The sequence below is a fragment of the Otolemur garnettii genome, unplaced genomic scaffold (genome assembly GCF_000181295.1).
Source record: "Otolemur garnettii isolate 467f Iridium unplaced genomic scaffold, OtoGar3 scaffold00010, whole genome shotgun sequence".
Taxonomy (NCBI): Eukaryota; Metazoa; Chordata; class Mammalia; order Primates; family Galagidae; genus Otolemur; species Otolemur garnettii.
Genome location: NW_003852405.1, coordinates 12,276,383 through 12,297,797, shown reverse-complemented (window position 1 = coordinate 12,297,797; position 21,415 = coordinate 12,276,383). Strand labels below are relative to the sequence as shown.

The 21,415-nt window shown below is 38.2% G+C and overlaps 1 protein-coding gene across 1 annotated transcript in view; it reads right to left on the bottom strand.

Annotated features, from left to right (window-relative positions):
- DPYD (dihydropyrimidine dehydrogenase) overlaps positions 1-21,415 on the bottom strand; it is an 828,315-nt gene that overhangs the window by 171,014 nt on the left and 635,886 nt on the right. The gene's annotated exons all lie outside the window — the stretch shown is intronic.

Below are 21,415 nucleotides of genomic sequence, written 5' to 3'. Positions count from 1 at the left end.
TTCTTGCCATCCAGCTGCCTATTCCACTAAGACCCATGATGTGGGATTATACAGTGTTTCTGGGTGACGAGTGAGAAAACTCTTTGAGACTTTCATAATTTTTAATCTACTGGCCTTCATATAATAAAACAAAATTAGAATTCAAAGCCAATAGCAATATCTTTTTATTATTATTATTATTTATTGCCTTCGGTAGAGTGCCATGGCGTCACAGCTCACAGCAACCTCCAACTCCTAGGCTTCAGTGATTCTCTTGCTTCAGCCTCCTGAGTAGCTGGGACTACAGGTGCCCACCACAATGCCCAGGTATTTTTTTAAGATTTTTTTTTTTTAGAGACAGAATCTCATTTTTTCACCCTCAGTAGAGTGCTGTAGCATGACAGCTCACAGCAACCACCTGGCTTTTTTTTTTTATGCTGTTTTTGCAGTTTGGCCAGGGCTGGGTTCGAACCCACCACCCTCAGTATGTGGGGCCAGTGCCCGACCCACTGAGCCCCAGGTGATATCGTTTTTATAGCTAAATTAAAGTGATTTGAGAGCCTATTTTGTACCAGTTGCTCTGCTGAATTATTTACACATTATTTATAACTTCATCACATCATTACAGAGCACATACGCATTATCCACATTTTACAGATGAGGAAATTCAGGTTCAAAGAGTTAAAAAATACATGCCTGTAAGAAAGACAGGGTTGTGTGGTTAAAAGATGCATTACGAGAATGAAACAGTCTATGACGTCACCCTAACATTCATTGGCCAGTTTGAAAGCGAGGGTTTCTCTGTATTTCCAGATTACCATGTCTCGGTCTGTCCCCACTCAGAGGTTCAGGTGGTGCTGGTAGCCTAAAAATGTACAGGGTTTACCTAGAACTATAAATAGATGGCCCATTCAGCAAAAACGTACTTCCTCAACCAAAGAAGTATTCTGAACCATGACAGTGTTCCCATACCCACCAGCATCACATTATTTCTTTCTTTGGAAACCCGCAATTTTTTTTCCCTCCATGATATCCTGTGCTGTGCTGTTAACGCTGTGGCTGGTTTCCTGGCCAGGTGTCTATGGTAGCATTGCCGTCCTGTAAAAGCTCGCCTTTCATTCTCAGTAATGCATTCTCTTTTCACTTTTACAGTGAATTACATGTGTTAATCTCTGTGCCCTGTGACAAGACCCTGTTCCTCGGAGTCTCCTGAAACACAGGCTGCACAGCTAGCAATGCTGTTTTGTTCTCTTCATTGGGCTGAACAACTCTCAAAGATGGAGTGGGGACAGGGACGTCTCCACTTGGGCCCTTATCTGAACCCTCTGAGAACCAGTTTTATAACTGACCAGGCACTTTGAAAAGGAGGGGCTCTCCTGATTAATTGCTCTCTTGATGAATTGACAAAATTTCTTCCTAAATTTCAATAGGTTAAAAGTGTGAAATAATTTCCAACTCAGCATTTTCCCTATTGCTAACGGCAGCAGAAGAGAGGCCTCCTCTCAGTGAGCTTATAAGGCTGGGTAGATGAAATGAAGAATGGGGAATGTAGATTCACATGCTTGATTTTGTGGGGCTAACAGCAGATGTTTCTGAAACTCAGAGCACAGGGAGAAGCACAAAGACGGTGGTGGTTCAGGGAGGCTTTGAGAAAGGTGCAGAATTTCAGCTGGGCCTTAAAATATGGGTAGGTTGGTCTGGGGCTGGAAAATAGGATATTTTAAACTCTAGCAGGGGCCAGGGACCAGGGAAGAAAAATTGTAGAGACAGTAATGAATGAATCATAGTTGTGAAACATGTTAATAGCACAACTAAAGCCGTCTCTCAGGGAGGCAAATGGTCTATGAGGCTTTAGAGTGGGATGGGTGTTGCTCAGTAGATAGCATGGAGCTTGGTGCAGCCTGTCTCCAGCTGCCCCAGCCACCATCATCAATTTCTATATGATATTTTATTTATAAAAATGCTTTTTAAAATACTGACCTGGTATAAGAATAAGTAGGTTTGACTTTCTAAACAAAAGATAAAATGAGGGAAGTCCAAAGGTATTTACTATTAATAAAAATCATAACACTGTTATTTTAATAGCACTTAATAAATAATTCTACATAATAAATGTTGCCATTTATTAATGGAACTATTTCTCAGGAAAAACTAAAAAGAACTGATGACCCTGCTGTAGCCTTTCTACAGATCATAGTGATCTTTCTAGTGTTAGGAAACATGTATTGTTAGGATTTGCAGCAGAAGAGATAAAAGTTGCAACTAGAATAGTAGGATCCCCATTTTTCAGAGTGTAGAGAGCTCCTGTAATGGAAGAGGCAAATGTTCCATTCCATTCCGTCATTCCGCAACTACTGGCAGTAATTTTCATTCTCACAGATGCATTCGTGCTCCTAACAGACATAAATACTGCAGGAATCTGCAGCATGTATAAAAGAGAGCACATGATCGGGTGAGTGGGAAAGGAAAGAGAATTCAAGACTACGTTACATCAGATAAGATCTCCCAAAGTATTGCCTAAAGGAGTTCTCATCTAACTCTAGACCCTGAGGATGCACAGTAGTCCGGCAACCTGTCCTACCGTGTAAGAGGACAGCTGGGTGCCTAAAGTGGGAGTCTAAGCTCAAGCTTGGGCATACTAGTGTGGCCCCTGGAACCTCTGATCTCTTAGAGCTTTGGACTATAAGCTGGGGATGTTCCACAGCAAAATGGATGGTTAGAACCCAGTAGCTATTTGGATACCCATTGAGTGGGCAAGAACTTGTAATGTGTCTAATATAGAACCGGACATAATCAAATAAAATAATCTATGGAAAGCAGGCGGCACAGTGGCAATCACACAGTAAGTGCCGAGTGACTAGTACAGGACTATAGCCACAGATTCTAAAAACAGTAAAAGTATAAGAGAATAACAGGAAGAACTTTATGTAATAAATTCAACAACAGAAATTAAATGGACAGATCTGTGCAAAACAAATCAAATTGTGAAAGAAAAAGAAGAAAATAAAAATTAAAGACAGAACCCAAACTATTACAGAAATTGAATTCATAATAAAAGATACTTTCACAGGTAAACTCTATGCCCGGATGGCTTCACTGGTAAATTCTGTCAAATTTAAGGAAGAAATAATACAAATCTGACACACGCTTTGCTGAAGACAGAGGAAAGAGGAACAAATTCCAGTTCATTCTATGAGGCTAGCATAATCCTGATATGAATAACTAACAAATACATTAAAAGAAAATAAAATTATAAGCCACTTCCAAAATATCTTTCGTAAAATATAAGAAAATTGCGTTCAGAAATGTGTGAAGGGAGAAAGCACCATGATTAAATGAGGTTTATCCCAAATACGTGAAGCTGATTTAAGATTTGAAAATCAATTAGTATAATTTACCACATTCAGAGATAAAAGAGAAAAACTACGTGCGAATTTCAAAAGGGGGCAGAAAGTGCATTAGGAAAATTAAAAATTCATCCATGATGGCCGGGCTTAGTGGCTCACTCACGTAATCCTAGTGCTCTGGGAGGCCGAGGCTCAGGAGTTCAGGACTGGCCTGAGCAAGAGCTGAGACCCCTCTCTCTATTGAAAACAGAAAAAAAGCTTGAGCCCAAGAGTTTGAGGTTGCTGTGAGATATGATGCCACAGCACTCTATCCAGGGTGACAGTGAGACTCTGTCTCAAAAACAAACCAAAAAATTCATTTGTGGTAAAACAAACAAACAAACAAAAAAACTGTCAACAAACTAGGAATAGATGAACCCAAGCTCAGTCTGACAAGGCCAAGGCCGTTTATAATCATCCCATAGGTTACCATCATACTTAATAGTAAAACATTATCTGTCTGTATATACTTTTTATACTCCCTATGTATTTTCTCATTTTCTATATACTAGCAAAAAGCAATCAAAATAAAAATTTAAAATAACATTCACAACAACACACAAAAAAATCAGCAAATAGAAAACTGTTTATTAAAATTATGTCAGGTCCATACATAACAAAACAGTCCTGAGAAAAACCATACGGACTTAAGAAAATGAAGAGATATACTGTATTCATAGACTGGAAGACGCAATACTGTCAGAATGTTAAATTCCACCAAGTTGATATATAGATTCAGTACAGCTCCAAAGGAAAATCCAGTGTGCTGAGGGGGGAATGGGTGGAGCGAGGAGGATTGGAGGGATCACTTCTGAGGTTTATCTTACAAGGGTACAAGTGAATCTTTCTAATAGTAGAATGTGAACATTTTTAAAACAATAACTAAGAAAATGATGTGAAGGCTATGTTAACCAGTTTGATGGAAGTGTTTCAGATTGTGTGTGAAAACCCCACACTGTACCCCAGAAGTGCGTTAATGTACACAGTTACCATTCAATAAAAAAAAAAAGGGGAAAAATCCAGTGTGCTTTATTTGAAGAAACTGACAAACTGATTCTGAAAATTCTATAAAAAAAAAAAAATCTAGCCAAAACAATCGTGGAAAAAAAGGCAAAGCTCAAGGACACTAGTTCACGTTAGAATATGCTTTAAATCTATAATAATCAAGACAATGGTATTAGAATATATAAGAAATAAATAAAACAGAATGGAGTCCTAAAATAGCATGAAAAGATAAGGTCCATTGATTTTTGACCAAAGTATCAAGTCAGTTCAATGTGGGGAAAGAAAAGTCATTCTAACAGTGTTAGAATGACAGAATATTTGGAAAAAAAAAAAAAAAGAAGAGGCCAGGCATAGTGGCTCACACTTGTCATCTGGAGTTTGAGACCAGCCTGAGTGAGAGTGAGACGTGTCTCTACTAAAAACAGAAAAATTAGCTGGGTGTTGGGGCCGGCACCTGTAGTCTCAGATACTCAGGAAGCGGAGGTAAGAGGATTGCTTGAACCCAGAAGTTTAAGCTGGCTGTGGGAATTCCAGGGTCTTTAAATAAATAAATAAATAAATAAATAGAAAAAGATAACCATCACTCTACCTCATGTCATACAAAACATTTTCTTTAAAGATTCAAGATGGACGATATATTTAAAAGAAAAAGGTGAAACCACAAAGCTCCAAGAAAAAGAAAATCATAGAAGAATATTTCTGTAACTTTGGGTGAGACAAAGATATGTAGGAAAGGAAAGGATGTTAAAGGTACTAGTTTTTTAAAATGTTGATAAACTGGACTTCACCAAAAGATGAATAAATAAGTAAAACAATGAAGAAAGAAGCGAAAGCCTAGAAAAAAATTACACACATGTGTTTCAAAAAGAACTTGTATGTAAAATATGCAAAGATCTCCCATAAACCAATGGTGAAAGAAGGCATCATTCAATTATCAAATGCAACATGTATTTCGAAAAAGAAGACATACAAATAGACAATAAATACCTAAAAAGGGGGCTGCACATCTGGGAAATACAAATTAAAACTACAGTAAGCCACCATTCCCTATCCCCTGGAGTGGCTAAAAATCACTAAGACTGATAACATCAAATGCGGATGACAATGGGGATCAAGTTAGACATGGGGATGGAATGATAGAATGACTTTGGATATTTGTTTGGAAGTTTCTTTAAAAAATTAAACATACATCTCTCTCATGATCCACCAATTTTATTTTTTAGAGATTCACTCAAGAGAGGTGAAAATCGAACTGTAAAAGAGTCTGCACAAAATGTTCCCAGCAGCCTGGATCATAAAAGCTTAAAACAGGAACCCCAAATCCCTTAGATCCCTCAATAGGACAATGGATAAACAAATTGTGATCAATTAACATAATGAAAGCTACCAGTAATGAAATTGCCTAATATATAGGCAAAAGTGTAGGCAAAAATTTCAAAAGTAGCAATATGTATTGCTACTTTTCCAATTTTTAAATAGTTATAGACAAATATAAAAAAAAATCTCATGCTGAGAAAATGAGGCCAGACACCACCCCTCCAAACCCCCCAGAAAAAACACAGACATGGAGGTGGGGAAGGTAGAGAAAGAGAGAGAATGAATATTATTTAATTTCTATGAAGTTTCAGAACAGAGAAAAAGAATCTATGTGATAAGAGTCTCAACTGGGGTTGAAGAAACTGACTGCCAAGAAACCCAAGAAAACTGTCGGGTGTTAAGGAAATATTCTCTATCCAGTTTCGGACTGCAGTTAGTACAGATGTGAACCATTCTGAAAATTAAATTTAGCTTAGCACTTCATATATGTGCATTGCATTGCATAACAACTGTACTTGCTCGAATAATAAAAATATATAAATGCATAAATAAGTAAATATTTATGCAGTGAGCAGATAATATGCTACGGGGTATTGGAATCCACTCTAAAAAATCGAATAATAAAAATATATAAATGCATAAATAAGTAAATATTTATGCAGTGAGCAGATAATATGCTACGGGGTATTGGAATCCACTCTAAAAAATCTTTTGAGGGTCAGAATATTTCAAATATTTCATTTTACTAAATATGAGCGCATCTTCTTGTTTTCAAATAGGAAAGGAGTGTGTGAACTTATCTAAAGGCCATCATCTCCAGGACATCATGGAAAGATCATCATGTCTAGTACATCATGCAAAGTGAATCTATGTCAATGAGGTGACCCCCAAAGGGCAATTTTAAGGATGTTGCTTGCCTCATTCATGTTTATAATCTCCATGAAATTTTCTTGTAAGTGATGCTTTTAAAGAAGTCACGTATATCACGTAAGCAAGTACACAAACACAACCCCCCCTCCCATACTATCAGTGATAAATCACTTCTTGGTAAGGATAAGGGCAAAAGAGGTACAGAAATGATGCAAATGTAAACACAGGTATTGAGGTGCAACTAATGCATCAGAAGCACAACTCCTGAATTAGCCGCGCATGCTAAAAATCACTCTATTTAGAAAGGCACAGCTTTAGCGAGCCATAAAAGTACTTTGGCGCTTTGCAGACGATTGTGCTCAGTAAGACCCCAGAGCCTAATTTCAAAAAATGTCATCGACTGATAACAAATATTGTTAACATCTAATGAGAATCTCTGCTTTTGCACTTTATGCCCAAATTGGTATTTGAGTATATCTTTACCTCTCCAAAACAAGAGAGGAGACACTCAAGGGTGTTATTCCTCTTAAAACCGTGTAATCATAAATTTTTCTTCCCAGATGAATCCTTAAAGAATGTTCGGCTTATAGCTCTGTCAAGTCTATGATGGGTTAGTAATGAAATATCCTTTCTCTATTTGCTACTTTTCCAATTTTTAATGTTCTTCTGATGAAATTTCAGACTCTTGTCAAATCAAGGTCATTACTTTGTTGATTGGCATGGATGTTCAGGCAAATTGGCAAGAAGTGCCACCCTGGATGACTCAACGCAGTGCCAAATGGCAGTTAGCTCACTTCTGCTTGCATGAAAAGAAAATAGCCTATTAGCAGGACCAACTTGGTGGAGGAATAGCCAGTGCTAGTGCAATCATCTATGCAAAATGGGATGCATATGTTTTTTCTCATTCATAGATGCTTTCTTGTTTTTTTTCCCCCCAACAATTTGTATTGTAGCCGTTAAGTGTTTCATCAACCAAATGCTTAAATTGTATACAATGATTCCAAGCGGCACAGCACCATTCAGATTTGAGTTTGGGGGATCACAGATGTGCTAAATCCAGTGAGAGACATGGCTGGCACACGGTTTCCAGGCCTCAACGGGAGAGACTTTTTTAGTAACCTTTGCCAAGACTGCTAAATATTGTTTTTCTTTATTAGAGCTTAGCAGCTCTTTGCAAATGTTTAAAAGTCAACAGAAATCATAGTGGATTACAACAATGTTTCCAATTTTTGCAAGTGTATCTGCAACCCAGTGTAAATAGGGCCAACAGTCACAAGGTATATCTTTTTTGGAATGCTAATGTTTATTTACTCTGGGCAATAAGAATGAGGGTGTGAGAGATAGAATGCACACAGCCAGTAACTGGTAGGAAAAAGATCTCCTGCTTGCATTCTCCAGGATCATTTATTTATAAACTCCACGATACAAATCATAAGACTCAGAATTTGTATTTACTAACTGCAGAATTATTACAAGGCAGCTCTTAAAAGCTGAAATTTGAAAACGGAAAAGCATTTAAAAGTTTCAGAAAAAAAAATTATATATTTCCCGTACCCAGCACAAACAGAACGAGAGAAATTATATTATGATGTTCAAAAGGGGCTAGCGCTCTAAAGACTGTAGGCAAACAAAATACTAACAAGTTTAATTATTCACAATGGCACATTTATGGAGAGTGTAATGTTGCAATCAATGATTACAAGCCCACACAAACCGCATTGTAATAATTCTACAAGGCGTGTTCAGAAGTGAAAGAATTCAGAATTTAAAATCAATAGCATTTATAGACATTGGAAAATGTCAAATGGAAAATGAATGCCAGTGTTTGTATTCTTTCTGTAGCATTTTTTCCTTCGCAGCTTTTAATTATTCTTGAAAAGATTTTCTAGTATGTGAAGGCAAAAGCAAACATTTTTCCCTTTCATGTCTCAATTAACTCTTTCAACAGGGAGAGGTTTGTCAGGGAGTGGTTTATAGGTAGGAGAATGACACGTCTTCGGGAGAAGGATGGTTTTTCTAAGTTCCCCCTTTTAATTTCCCTTCCCGGGGGCTCCTTTCCCTTATGTCCTCCTCAACATCCATCTTGCGATGGTTTGCTCCATTCACGTCTCATCACTCTTTATTAGCCTTTAAAATACAAGCTTTTGCACAAATATAAGGGGTTCATAAAGTTCGTGTGCAGTTTAACAGAGTGTGCCACTTTATACTGCACACGAACTTTCTGGACACTCTGTACTTCCTACCATAAGGTATTACCGCGGGAAATGCTTAAATTAAAATAACGTGTTATAATTAGAAGTAGGAGAAACTGGTTGAGAAGCACGGAGAAACTCTCTGTACTCTCGTTTCATCTTTCGGTAAGTCTAAAATTATTCCAAAAGAAAAAGTTTATTTTAAAAAGTATCCCTTAAATAACACTTAGATTCTTCCTGCTATTATAAAATTATCAGCGGGGCTACAGTTCGTGGCATAAAGGCGTCAACGTGTGACTACTGAAAATACTTTTTAAAAATATAACATTCATAGCTTTGTTATGAATTGCCGCCTCCTGCTAAGAAATAATAACAATAATAATAGTTATCCTTTGTTGAATGAAGTTATATGCACAAACCACTCAAGGCTTTGACTTGGCTATTTCATTTAAATCATATAAAGTCCCTGGAAGCGTTACTTTTTATGCTAAAAATGGTTAAATATCTTGCCTTGTAATGGCAACTGGAATATCTCAGATTCAATCCAAAGCTGTTGACTCCCAAACCAGCACAATTGTTAATGATGTCCCCTTTCAAAAAGTTAATATTTGTATGCACTCACTGGTTCCAGACATTGTACTCTTGTATACTTGTTATATATACGCCCCCACCCACATATTTGTATAAATGCTCAAAAGTAACCCTGGCAACAAGTTGCTATTAATTATAAAAAACAAAAAGAAAAATCCTGACATTTTTAAAGTAAAAGCTGCTCTAGTTATGAAAGCATTTAGCTGTCAACCCTAGTCTTTGCTCACACTATTTTGGGTTTCTGAAAATAAATGTATTTAACCATTTGTCCATTAATGGAGTGATGTCCAATCACCTTATGTACCGCCAAATTACCTATCAACAGAAAACGAAAGAGAAGAAAATTTAATTTCAGGTTACTCCAGAAACTATGGCAACCACGCTGTTTGGCAGCCAAAGGGTGTAAAATCCAGATTAGATAGATGGATGTATTTACATATTCACTTTTACATTAAACAGAGTGGATGACACATCCCTGTATAAAACCTATTATTTAAACACTTCAAGTGAAAAGTGTTAAAATAAATGGCTCATGACTTATGAAGTGTTAAAATAAACGTTTATTTCAACACTATACATGTCATAAGCCATTTATTTCAACACTTTTGACTTCAGAAGACTTACCCAGACGAGAAGAAAAGATCTCATTTGCTAAGAGTGTGCCAAGAGGCCAAGGCACCGAGGATAAAAATGGAGTTTTGATGCTGGAGCTTCGGTTCGTGCAGGCTCAGATCAGAAGGTAGAAGTGGAGGTTTGACGCTTCGCACCGGGTAAGAGCTCTGTGGACAAGGTAAACTGCTCATCAGCGCCACGGGCACTGTCTTCATTAGGCATCCAATTCATCTGAACTGATTCGGGGTCCTCAAACTTTTTAAACAGGGGGCCAGTTCACTGTCCCTCAGACCGCTGGAGGGCCGGACTGCAGGCCCCGGGATGAGTCGGCTGCTAAGCAGGACAGGCAGCAGCAGCAAAAACACCCGGCGGGCCGGATAAATGTCCTAGGAGGGCTGCATATGGCCCATGGGCCATAGTTTGAGGACGTCTGCTTTAGGGCATGTGTGAGTATCACGAATTATAAATAAAATGCCCTGTCTGGGAGGTATTTATACAAAGAAAACACGTATTTTATTTCCTATCTCCACTTATTAGTCTGATATAACCAAAGTCTTGGGAGAACAGAGCTTCCAAAGATAGTTATTGTTTTATAAGCAAACTAAGGGCGTCAACTTATACGTGACACTTCCTAGATGTCAAGCTCCATTCTAAGTGTTGTAAAAATATTAAGTAATCTAATCCTCACAAAAATCTCGAGAGGTAGATATTTGTATTTCTGCCATTTTTTTCTTTTTCCTCTCTTTATATATTTTTCTCTTTATTTTCTTTTTCTTTTTTCTTTTTATTGTTTGGGATTCACTGAGAGTACAAAGAATTAGGTTACATGTTAGGTAATTTTATAATTGTGTCACGCCCTCAAGAGGTATGCCATACACCATGACCCCCAACCCGCTTCCTCCTCCCCTCCCTCCCCTCCCTCATTCCCCTACCCCCACCTTGGATTAGGTCATTTACTATCTTCATATTAGAATTGAGTACAGGAATGGATTAACAAGCTGTGGTATAGGTATACCATGGAATACTATTCAGACATTAAAAAAAGCTGGACACTTTACATCTTTTGCCATTTTTTTTTTCCAGAGAGGAAAGCCAGAGAGTCTGAGTAACCTGAATCAGGGGAAACTGACAGGTGGTGGCCCCAGGAGATTTTTTTTTTTGTAGAGCCAGAGTCTCACTCTGTTGCCCTCAGTAGAGTGCTATGGCATCACAGCTCACAGCAACCTCCAACTCCTGGACTTAGGCAATTCTCTTGTCTCAGCCTCCCAAGTCTCTGGGACTATAGGCGCCCATCACAACGTCCCGCTATTTTTTTGTTGCAGTTTAAGCTAGAGCTGGTTCAAACCTGCCACCCTTGGTATATGGGGCTCGCACTCTACTCACTGAGCCACAGGCTCCCAAACAGTCTGTGCGAGATCTATGCCTCTCTTCCCTGTGCAAGGCTGGGGGTGGTGGGGGTGGTGGGGGCTGCCTACTAGAAACAGAGTAACAGATTATTCTTGTCTCACGCTCATGCTCTACAAGTTGTGTACACTTGACAAGTTCAGTTCACCATTTTACTTTCAGGTAGGGCCAGCCCAAATGGGTAAAAGTTTCTCTCCTTTGTAAAAGATTTCCAGATGAAAAGAATTAATAGAATTAATGCTGTTTGTACAAGAAATTAATATTGACAGATGGCAGGTGACCGTGAGTTCTTTCAGCCTTCCTTATTTTAACACTTTCGGTTGAAATGGGAATCTGGTAATGACTCGGTGATTTTTTTCCAGGAGCCCTGTTTTAAATCCCTCATAAAAATGATGGTAAAATGTTTCCAATCTTAATCAAACATAATAGTAGACATCCTAAGTGGAAGCACTTTTGAATAGCTAAAAATCGTCAGCTTTTCAATCGCCCTCCTTTCCCCCCTCATCCTCTAAGTTATATTCTCCTGTCCTCTAATTTCTGAGGCATCACTTCTGCCCCAGATCTTCTACCTTTACCTCTCCCCTCTCTCAGACATCTTAGTACTAAGAACAAAATACTATGGATGCCTTAATATCCCGTCAATCTTCATAATTTTATAACCTGAGCAGAATGGGAATATATGACGGAAAGCCATGCATTCTATTTGTAGACGCGTAATCCTGTCCACAAACCAGACTTTAAATGATCTATCTAAGCCCTTCCCCTGCCCCCCTACTTCCCACTTCATACCACACAACGATTACTGACCAGGTCCTTTTGAAATCTCACGTCCAAAAATTGCTAAACAAATCAGGTGACTGAGGACACTGTGACAAGTAAAAAACATGCTTTTAACATACCCCAATGCAGAAAAATCTTACACTAACCTCTCCGAATATTTGGCATTTAGAAAGAGAAAACTAAAGTGTAGCAAAATTGTGAAATCTATTAAATAAAAAGTGGCATAATTTTTTTTTTCAAATAATAGGCTGGGTAATGTTAAAATATACACATACATATTTATAAAATCTTTATATTTGATATACTTCTTTGGAATATAAAACACTTCAAATAATATAACTTTGATATTTATTTATTTGTACTACATAATGAAGCCTATATTTTTATAAATGAGTCCTGAGAGTTAAGGATTAGTAGAGAACACATTTTGACATTTACTACTGGAACTAAACTGTCTATTTCAGTAGACATACATATGTGTATTCCATGTACATATACAGGGTGTCCATAAAGTTCTTGTGTAATACACAATACACATAGTCTGAGTGTGCATCTTCCCAGCTTTTCTTCAAGAAAAGTTCTGTACCATCATTTGGAAAAAATTTAAATTCCAAATTAATTTTTATGCAAATCTGAAGTATAGATTTAAAATATTCCAGGGTTTTCATTCATTAAATCAGCAGACTTTTACTGAATGCTGACTATGAGGCAGCGATTGCGTCTGCAGGCAGGGACATAACCGTGAGTGAGACATCAGTCCTGTGTTTAAGAAATTTACAATCTAGCTAACGGAAGATGTGAATGACTTATTTAGAACATGCCAATGGCTCCAGTAAAAGCTGGGAGAATGACCGTGACAGCTCAGAGGAAAGTGTATTTAATTGTCTGGGTGGGTCATCTTGACTTGCAGATGAAACAGAAGTTACTTCTTAAAGTCTAAGTGGCATTTAGAAAGTAGAGAAAGGAAGGATTCGTGTCACAGGGAGAAGTGCATGAGGAAAAGGATAGAGATGGGGAAGTGGGACATTAAGTGTGCAGTAGAGACTAGGGTAACGGAGGAAGCTGAGGGGAAAGGAGGGGACAAAGCGAGGTGAGGGACACACATCACAGCCCCCACAGCTGCCTCTGCCTTCAGCTGCAGCTGTTACGGGCAGCTGCCTGTCTGTCACCTGTTCCAGAGCCTAGAAAGCAGAGTCCCACCTGCCCTGCTAAGTCTTTGCACTGCCTGTCCGAAGTCTTTGCACTGCAAGAGCCCACTAGGCCTGTGCACCACAGCCCCAGGGAAGGGCAGGGGAGTTAATGTTCCAAGGATGACCCTCAGTCTGTCTTATGTTCTGCCCCTCAGAGGAACGAGGTTTCATGGCCTCTGCACACGCCTCAGGAGTCCACAGCTGTCCTCTAACAAGGATATTCTCTTATATTGGCTTTTGCTCCTTCTTTGTCTCATATTCTCTCCTCGCTGGTGTCTATTTCCTGAGATCAACCGCCAAACAAACCACCTGCATCCAAGTCCTTCTGAAGGACTCAGCATATGGGACCTTTTTATAGACATGAAAGGGTCCCTGAGCATTTTGGGCAGGGTTGTTACCAGATAAGATGGCATTTCAGGTATTTCAGAGCTGTAATCCCAGCACTCTGGGAGACTGAGGACAGATTGCTTGCATTCAGGAGTTCAAGACCAGCCTGAGCAAGAGTGGGATCCCATCTCTACCAAAAAATAGAAAAAAAATTAGCCAGGGGTCATGGTGGGTCCCTATTGTCTCACCTACTCAGGCAAGAGGATCACTTGAGCCCAAGAGTTTGAAGGTGCTGTGAGCTGTGATGATGCCATGGCACTCTACCTGTGGTGACAAAGTGAGACTCTGTCTCCAGAAAAAAAAAAAAGAAAGGTGTTTCAAACTTTGTAAATGATGGTGCTTTTTAATAAGGACCAGAAGGAGATGAGAGTGAACATGGATTAACAATAGAATTCATGCAAGAATTAAGTCTCCAAGTTCAAGGGCTTGGACTAAGTCAAGGCTATAGGAATAGAAGATGAGGTAAAAAATTTCATTCTCACTCAGAGGTGGAGTATATAGGAACTTGTGATTAATTAGGTGTTGTAGGGGGAGAGGCTGAGGGGTGTCAAGAAGACTCAGAAGTTAATGTTATTCACAGTGACCACTTTTAAGGTTTGCAGAGCATAATGAATTTTGTCTAAGAAGTAAGTACCTGAGATGATTATTATCTAAAAGACAATGGGTAAGCAACTTAAAAACATGGAATATAGCTTATAATTTACACTGTGGTCTCCATTTCTCAGTGTCTCCAGGACTGTAAAATTAAGATTAATTTACTGTCCAATAGCTGTAAATGCATTATTTATAAATAGTATCCTAGAGATGGTGTTCATGGAGATTGTAACCATGCCGATTACTGGAAAGAGTTTGCTAAAATGTTGTCCAATTGCAGAACCATGTATGGCTTTTAGGGTCATAAAACATTGGTATAAATTCTGTTTTTCTCTCTTAATAGCAACCATGAGCTGGATTTTAATTACTTTAACGCTATCAACCCTATCTGATAAAGGCTGTTTTAAGAAATCAAATGAAATTTTGAAAATGCTTTGAAACAGTAAAAATGTTACAGAAGTATTAGTTACCATATCATTTTTAACACAGCTTTGGGAATGGATGGATATACAGCAACAAGGACTCTGATGTTTCAGATGGGGATCATTAATGATGATGATGATGGTCAAAGTTAAAATTGGTCACTCTTACTATATGCTAGCTAGATCCCAAAGTACTTTTCTATTTATGATCTCTTAATCATGATGGCAGTAGTTGAAGTAATAGAAAGACTAGTGAACCAGAGGCCAAAGTATTCAGTGGGGGTGGGGCGGTGACTTAAGGTCAGCAGATGACATAGATGGTGACATAAGAGGTAAAGGTAGTGGACAAGTTCAAGGTGGCCAACTGGAGGCAAGAACTTCAAAGAATGGAGGCTAACGACTATATACACATGGCTGGAAGACCCAGTGAAACAACAAAATAATTATATTAACATCATTAATTTTTGCTCAGATTAAAATTCAACAAGAGTTTTATTTCTGCCTTTCGAGTCCAATCCTTATTCCATATCTGTGAGGTAGGGCTAGCCAGCCTGAAATTGGAAGATGATACAATGGCTCATATAGATAGACAGACAGGTATCTACACATCTCTCTGCATATATATAAAGTTCCTCTCACCACTGTCATTTGTGACAGGTAAAACACTATAATCATCTTATGGTAGAAGGGCGTGTAATGCAATGAGAAGTCTTCGCAGGAAAAAAAAAATTATGTTTTCACCTTTTTACTTTCTTTAGCAGTGATTAGTTCCAGGAGTACAAGGTATCATCACTTCTCAAAAAACTCTGTAGGTTATAAGATTGCTCCTCTGAAGTTGGCAACATGTAATGAAAGTGCTTTATTCCTAAACATCAATCAGTTTCAAGAATGGCAGTTGTTTGTAGAATGGTAATAATAGAAATAGCTAATAAGTACTATAGCATTAAAACACTGAATGACAGATACGAAGTCTTCTTGTTAGAAAAGAGAGCTCTCTTACATAATTATGGTTCTATAACTAGTTACATCGGTTTCTAAATATTTAGTGTTTAAGATTTCTGTATCTTTTAAGCAATGAAACTTATATGATAGTATTCTGTACTGACATAAGAAATAAAATATAGAAATATATCTAAGAAGCGCAACAAAAATGTTCTGGATAGGTGGGTTGGCATTAGATCATTTAACTTGAAGAGTATCTCCCTTAATTACTAAAAGTGTGGCTTGAAGATATTAATTTATTTCAAAAGTATGGGATTAAAGAACGCTTATAATAAGTCTTGAAATTACCATGAACTAAAAATCTTTAAGCTATTTATTGAAAAGTTGATGTATATACTTAATTAAATGTGTGGTTGGTAAATAACAAAAAAACGCATGGTGATTTTCATTTCCCAGTTTATGTCAAATAAATAGAAAACTTAGGTTCCTAACATAAATGGAATGATATTTTATTGGAGGGAGAGTTTGCAGACTTAACATAACTATATAATATAACATATCTAAGAAGAAGGATAGGAGACAGTTCAGAGAGCAAGTGAATTCCAGAAGGTACTTGAAGGAGGTAATTATTAAAAGTACAAAATCAGATAACCAGACCACAGGCATTCCCAACTTCAGAAATATTTTTGTAAGGGCTCGGCGCCTGTAGCTCAGTAAGTCACCAGCCACATATACCAAGGCTGGCAGGTTTGAACCCGGCCCGGGCCTGCTAAACAACAATGACAACTGCAACAACAAAAAAAACAGCCAGGCATTGTGGCAGGTGCCTGTAGTCCCAGCTACCTGGGAGGCTGAGGCAAGAGAATCACTTAAGCCCAAGAGTTTGAATTGCTATGATCTGTGACACCACAGCACTCTACCCAGGGGGACATAGGGAGACTCTGTCTCAAAACAAACAAATAAACAAACAAAAAGACATATTTTTGAAAGAAGGCATGAAGGTGTGAGAGCACATATAGTGTTTTTACAGAACAAGGAGATAACCATTCACTTTGGGTAGACAGTTTAAATAATGATCATTGGGTTGTAGATTGGGGAGTAAATGGTTGCTACATTGTGGAGCTGTAGTCTAGAATGACTACGAAATTTGATAAACAGGCCATTGGCAAAATTCCTGGAGTTCTCTTTCTATGTAGTTTTTTGAAATAGGTTCTGAAAAAAATTAATATGAAGGTGAAAGGAGAGAAAGAGAAGAAGAGGTAATGGTCTCTATGAGCTGACATTGTGATGGGTACCTCTGACCTCAGAATATGTTATTCTTATGATAGATACTTTATTAAAAATATGTGTATTTGAGATCACAGCTATTCAAAATAATTCCTGAAATTGAATTGCACAAATATGACAAAATTAAGTACCAAATAACACTTGATAGTGGGGATGAAATTAAAACAACCTTCTTTGAGAAAGAGTTAAAAAGAAGGTTATGTACTTAAAGAGTCTGTCTCATTCCTAACTTGCCAAAAAGGACAATTAGAAGGGAAATTGTGCCAAATGTCTGTTTAAAGAAATGGTTTGGGTAGGTAGTTTCAAAATAACTTCTGAAGGTAGCAAAAGGTACCAATTTACTTGAGAATATAAAATTAACCAGTTAGAACATAGGCTAGGCGAGGCATCTGACATCCATTACCTAACTTATCCACAGAGCAGCTCTGTGAAGTCTGATTTTTGGTAGTATCTTCAGTTCACAGTAGAGATACAGAGGTCACTGGCTGGTAAATATGTTTCTGACATTTAAACTCAGCAAGTTCTTTGCATCATTCAAGTGATCTCTACCCACTAACTCCTGAAACATTGAACTATTTGTAGCTTATTGAGAATGTCACATTTATTCACACGTTTGTGTCATTTCTCCTGCCTTTCGTACAGCTTCACATGTCTCTTTGCCATCCTTTGAGGAGCACTGCTGGACCATCCTCTATCACCGTGTGCCTTTCCTTTGGTTCCCTCCAGCATGAATAGGAACTTACCATCCACACCCCCTTCAGTAACAGTGATTCTCATTTATTGCCTTATGGGTTTTTTTTTTTTCGCAGTTTTTGGCTGGGGCTGGTCTTGAACCCACCACCTCAGCATATGGGGTCAGCGCCCTGCTCTTTTGAGCGACAGGTGCTGCCCCTTCTGTTTTTTTTTTTTTTTAGCTCTGTAAGAGCAGGAGAAATATCTACTACCTAATTGTAGGTATATCCCCTGGGAGAAAATCAGGGTAAACTTTAGGAAACCTGGCATGGCCAAAGTCCATTAAGCTTTTTGAGTCTCAGTTTTGTTGTATGTGAAAAGAGGCCAGTGAAAATACCTTCCTTATACAGTTAGATGAGAAACTGCATGTGGAAAGCTCCATATAAAGTCTGACACGTTACCGTAAGCCCTGGGCAGCCGTCAAGGTCAGCTTTTATAGGTAACACTTCCTTCAGCATCATTATTCCTCGTAATTAATACCATTCATTCCTCAGCTTTCCAAAAGGGTTACATTTCTCTCTAAAGTGTGAAGCCAATTAATTTTAAGTTTTGTAAGTATTGAGGTTTTTAAAGGCATGAGGAAAAATAATCTTTATTTCTTGTATGATTTATATTTTGTTTTAAATTTTGGTAGGGCCTCTAATGAACAAGCAATTTGGGATATATTTACTTTTATGGGAAGATATAGAAAGAATAATATCATTCTTCTTATTTCGCTTTCGCTTTTAGGAGGTGGAAATTATAAGACATTTTTTTTTGACAGAGAAGATAATATCAGACTTAGGTATGCCATCAGTTTCATTCTGGATCCACGCTGGGAGAGAAAACAAAGAATGTTACACTTCATTTATAATTTCCACTGTGAACATGACAAGGACCAGTATATTCTCAAATCAAATTAATCCACAATTGTAGCATTTAAGATACAGTGAAAATCTCTAATTCGAGAATACAGTATCACCTACAAAGCCAAAACAAATGGGGTAAGATAAGAGTTCTCAGTCTTGGGTTATAGTGTCAATGCCAGACTTGAGCTGTGTTAATTCAACAAGCTTGATCTTGATTGCCAAAGCATGCTTGTCAATATTTAGCTCCCCGGGGGCATGTCAGGGGCCTTTACAGAAACTAGCTTAAATACAAAATACTAGAGCAGGATTTGTGATCCTTTTCCTAATACTCAGATTAAACTGCTGATTTTTTTCTTTTAGCTTTTTAAACCAGGAACGTGTTTTCCATACTTCTGCGGTAACAAGAAGAGAAGAAATTGCATAGAAGAATTGTAAATGCACTTATTAGAGTTTCTTGAAACCCAGATAAAATTCTGTCACATGAAATCACTACAAGGCTTTTATCTGAGGTTTGAAATACCATTTCCTCACCATGATTACAATATAGAAAAGAGCTTGGAAAAAAATGTTAATCTATATTCAGAAACAAATGTAATACAGATGAGATGATGGGTAATGATTCCCATAAACTTAAAAACAAATAGTTTGTAGGGAGGAGAGAGGGTGGCGGGTAAGCGCTCACCTAAGGTGCCCAATGGAAGGGTGTGCACACCCTGGGGTGAAGGGCTCCACTAGAACTTGAACTTGAGCTAAAAAGCACACGAACGATGTAACTTAATTAACTGTATCCTCATATTAATCTGAAGTTAACCCCCCAAAACAGTTTGCATTTTTAATAACTCTACACTTAGAATATTCTGTTCTAATGATGCTGTGAGGTTTCCATGCTTATGTAGCTGTTATTCTTTAACTAAAGTTCAAAGTACTGAACCACTAATACTTAGGAAAATAGAGTGGGAATCAATCCTATAATGAGGAAAACCTATGCCGCTCATGGTGATTCAGTGTAAAACATGACATAAAATGGTGTATTTTTCCGAATTCATACATTTCCCTTTGTGTTATAACTTTTCTTCCTTAATAGAGATGGATTAGAAATCTGTATTTGCTTTTCTTTTTTTCTTTCTCTATATATATTTTTTGGGGGGGAACATAGTCCTACTTTGCTGCCCTCAGTAGAGTGCTGTGACATCACAGCTCACAGCAACCTCAAACTCTTGGGCTCAAGTGATTCTCTTGCCTCAGCCTCCCAACTAGCTGGGACTACAGGGGCCCACCACAACACATGGCTGTTTTTAGAGATGAAGTCTCGCTCTGGCTCAGTTTGGTCTCAAACTCATGAGCTCAGGTGATCTGCCCACCTGGGCCTCCCAGAGTGCTAGGATTACAGGCGTGAGCCACCCTGTCCGGCCTTAGAAATCTATGTTTCCTTTTGAGTCTGACAAAATATTCTATGAGACTGGATCTGATGAAGATCATGACAAAACAAACAACAAAACGAAACAAAATAACAAAGCCACATGAAACACTTATCTCAGATATTTAAAAATTACTCCGTTCATTTGGTGATCAAAATTTTCATATATGTCAAGGGCTTATGACAGGGCTGGAAATGGCTTTGATATTATCTATAAGCTTTTTTCAAATCCAAAATAATGGCTAAAGATAACATCGCGGCAGCGCCGCAACCGTGTTGCTGGAATCAGGCTGGAACAAGCAGCAGAGGGAGATCCTGATCTAGCTACTGTGGGGCAGCCGTGGGTAGCTGTTATTAGCAATCGTGATGCTTAACACTTCTACAGCACATTTCTCTTCTTAGGTTATAAATTCACAATCGAAAACTCCAACGATTTGTCGAAACAATACCAGCCTCAGTTCATCATTATTTGTTTTCCTAAGCTAAGACAAAGGTATAAGCCCCATCCGTAAATTGTATTTGACTTTTTATATTGTGATAAATTTTTCCATCGTCATCCCCAATTTAAACTTCCTAAATATCACAATTATTATCATATTTTATAAAGGAGAAATTGGGCCCAGATGGATCAAAGGAACATAACCTAATACGACAAAGTTAATTTATATTTAAACCCAGACTGGAACCCGGGACTTCTGGTTATAAACTTCTTGCTCTATCTTTGTGTTCACATCAGAAATTATTTGAGCAAGAGAAGCCTACATAGAAATGCGCCATGACTTACGGACCTAAAAATGTTTTCATTTTCTAAAATTATTATTCTTTGGCATGGGTCAAAGGTCTAGTTATGGGAAAGACACAATTTTATAGTTTTCAGGTATAGTTTGCCTTGACTTATCTTAGAAACCCTTTTAAATTCTCTGCCAATAATTAATAATGGCAAGTTTAAATTTTTTTCATTAGGTTTTTTTTTTTTTCTTCTCCACTTGAACAGTGCCATGACTGGATACGGGAATCCTGTGACACGTGACATTGTACCACTCTTGCCCGTCCTCATCACTCTGCTCACTCACTGGCATTTGTTGCTTCTCCAATTCCCAAACTGATGGTGGTAGGACCTGGGCATGGCCTCTGCCTCTGCCTGGTGTTCTAAGTGTTCATATGGCTGCATGACTGGCGTTTTTCATCATACTGGTCTCCCGAACGTTATTTCTCTGAGATGCTTTCCCTGAGCCGCACTCTGAAGTCCCATCTCTTTCTCTCTCTGTCACATTTACATCACCTGGCTTTGCTATTTTCACTTACCAGCATCTGTTATGATCCTACTTACTGTTTATTCCTTCTTCCCTCCATCCCCTGCTTCCTGCCCTGCTCAGGGCTCTATGCTCAGAGTTTAGAATGGGGCCTGGCATATGGTTGGCTTTATTTCAAGCAGATGTTGAAAGAAATTGAGCCAGTTT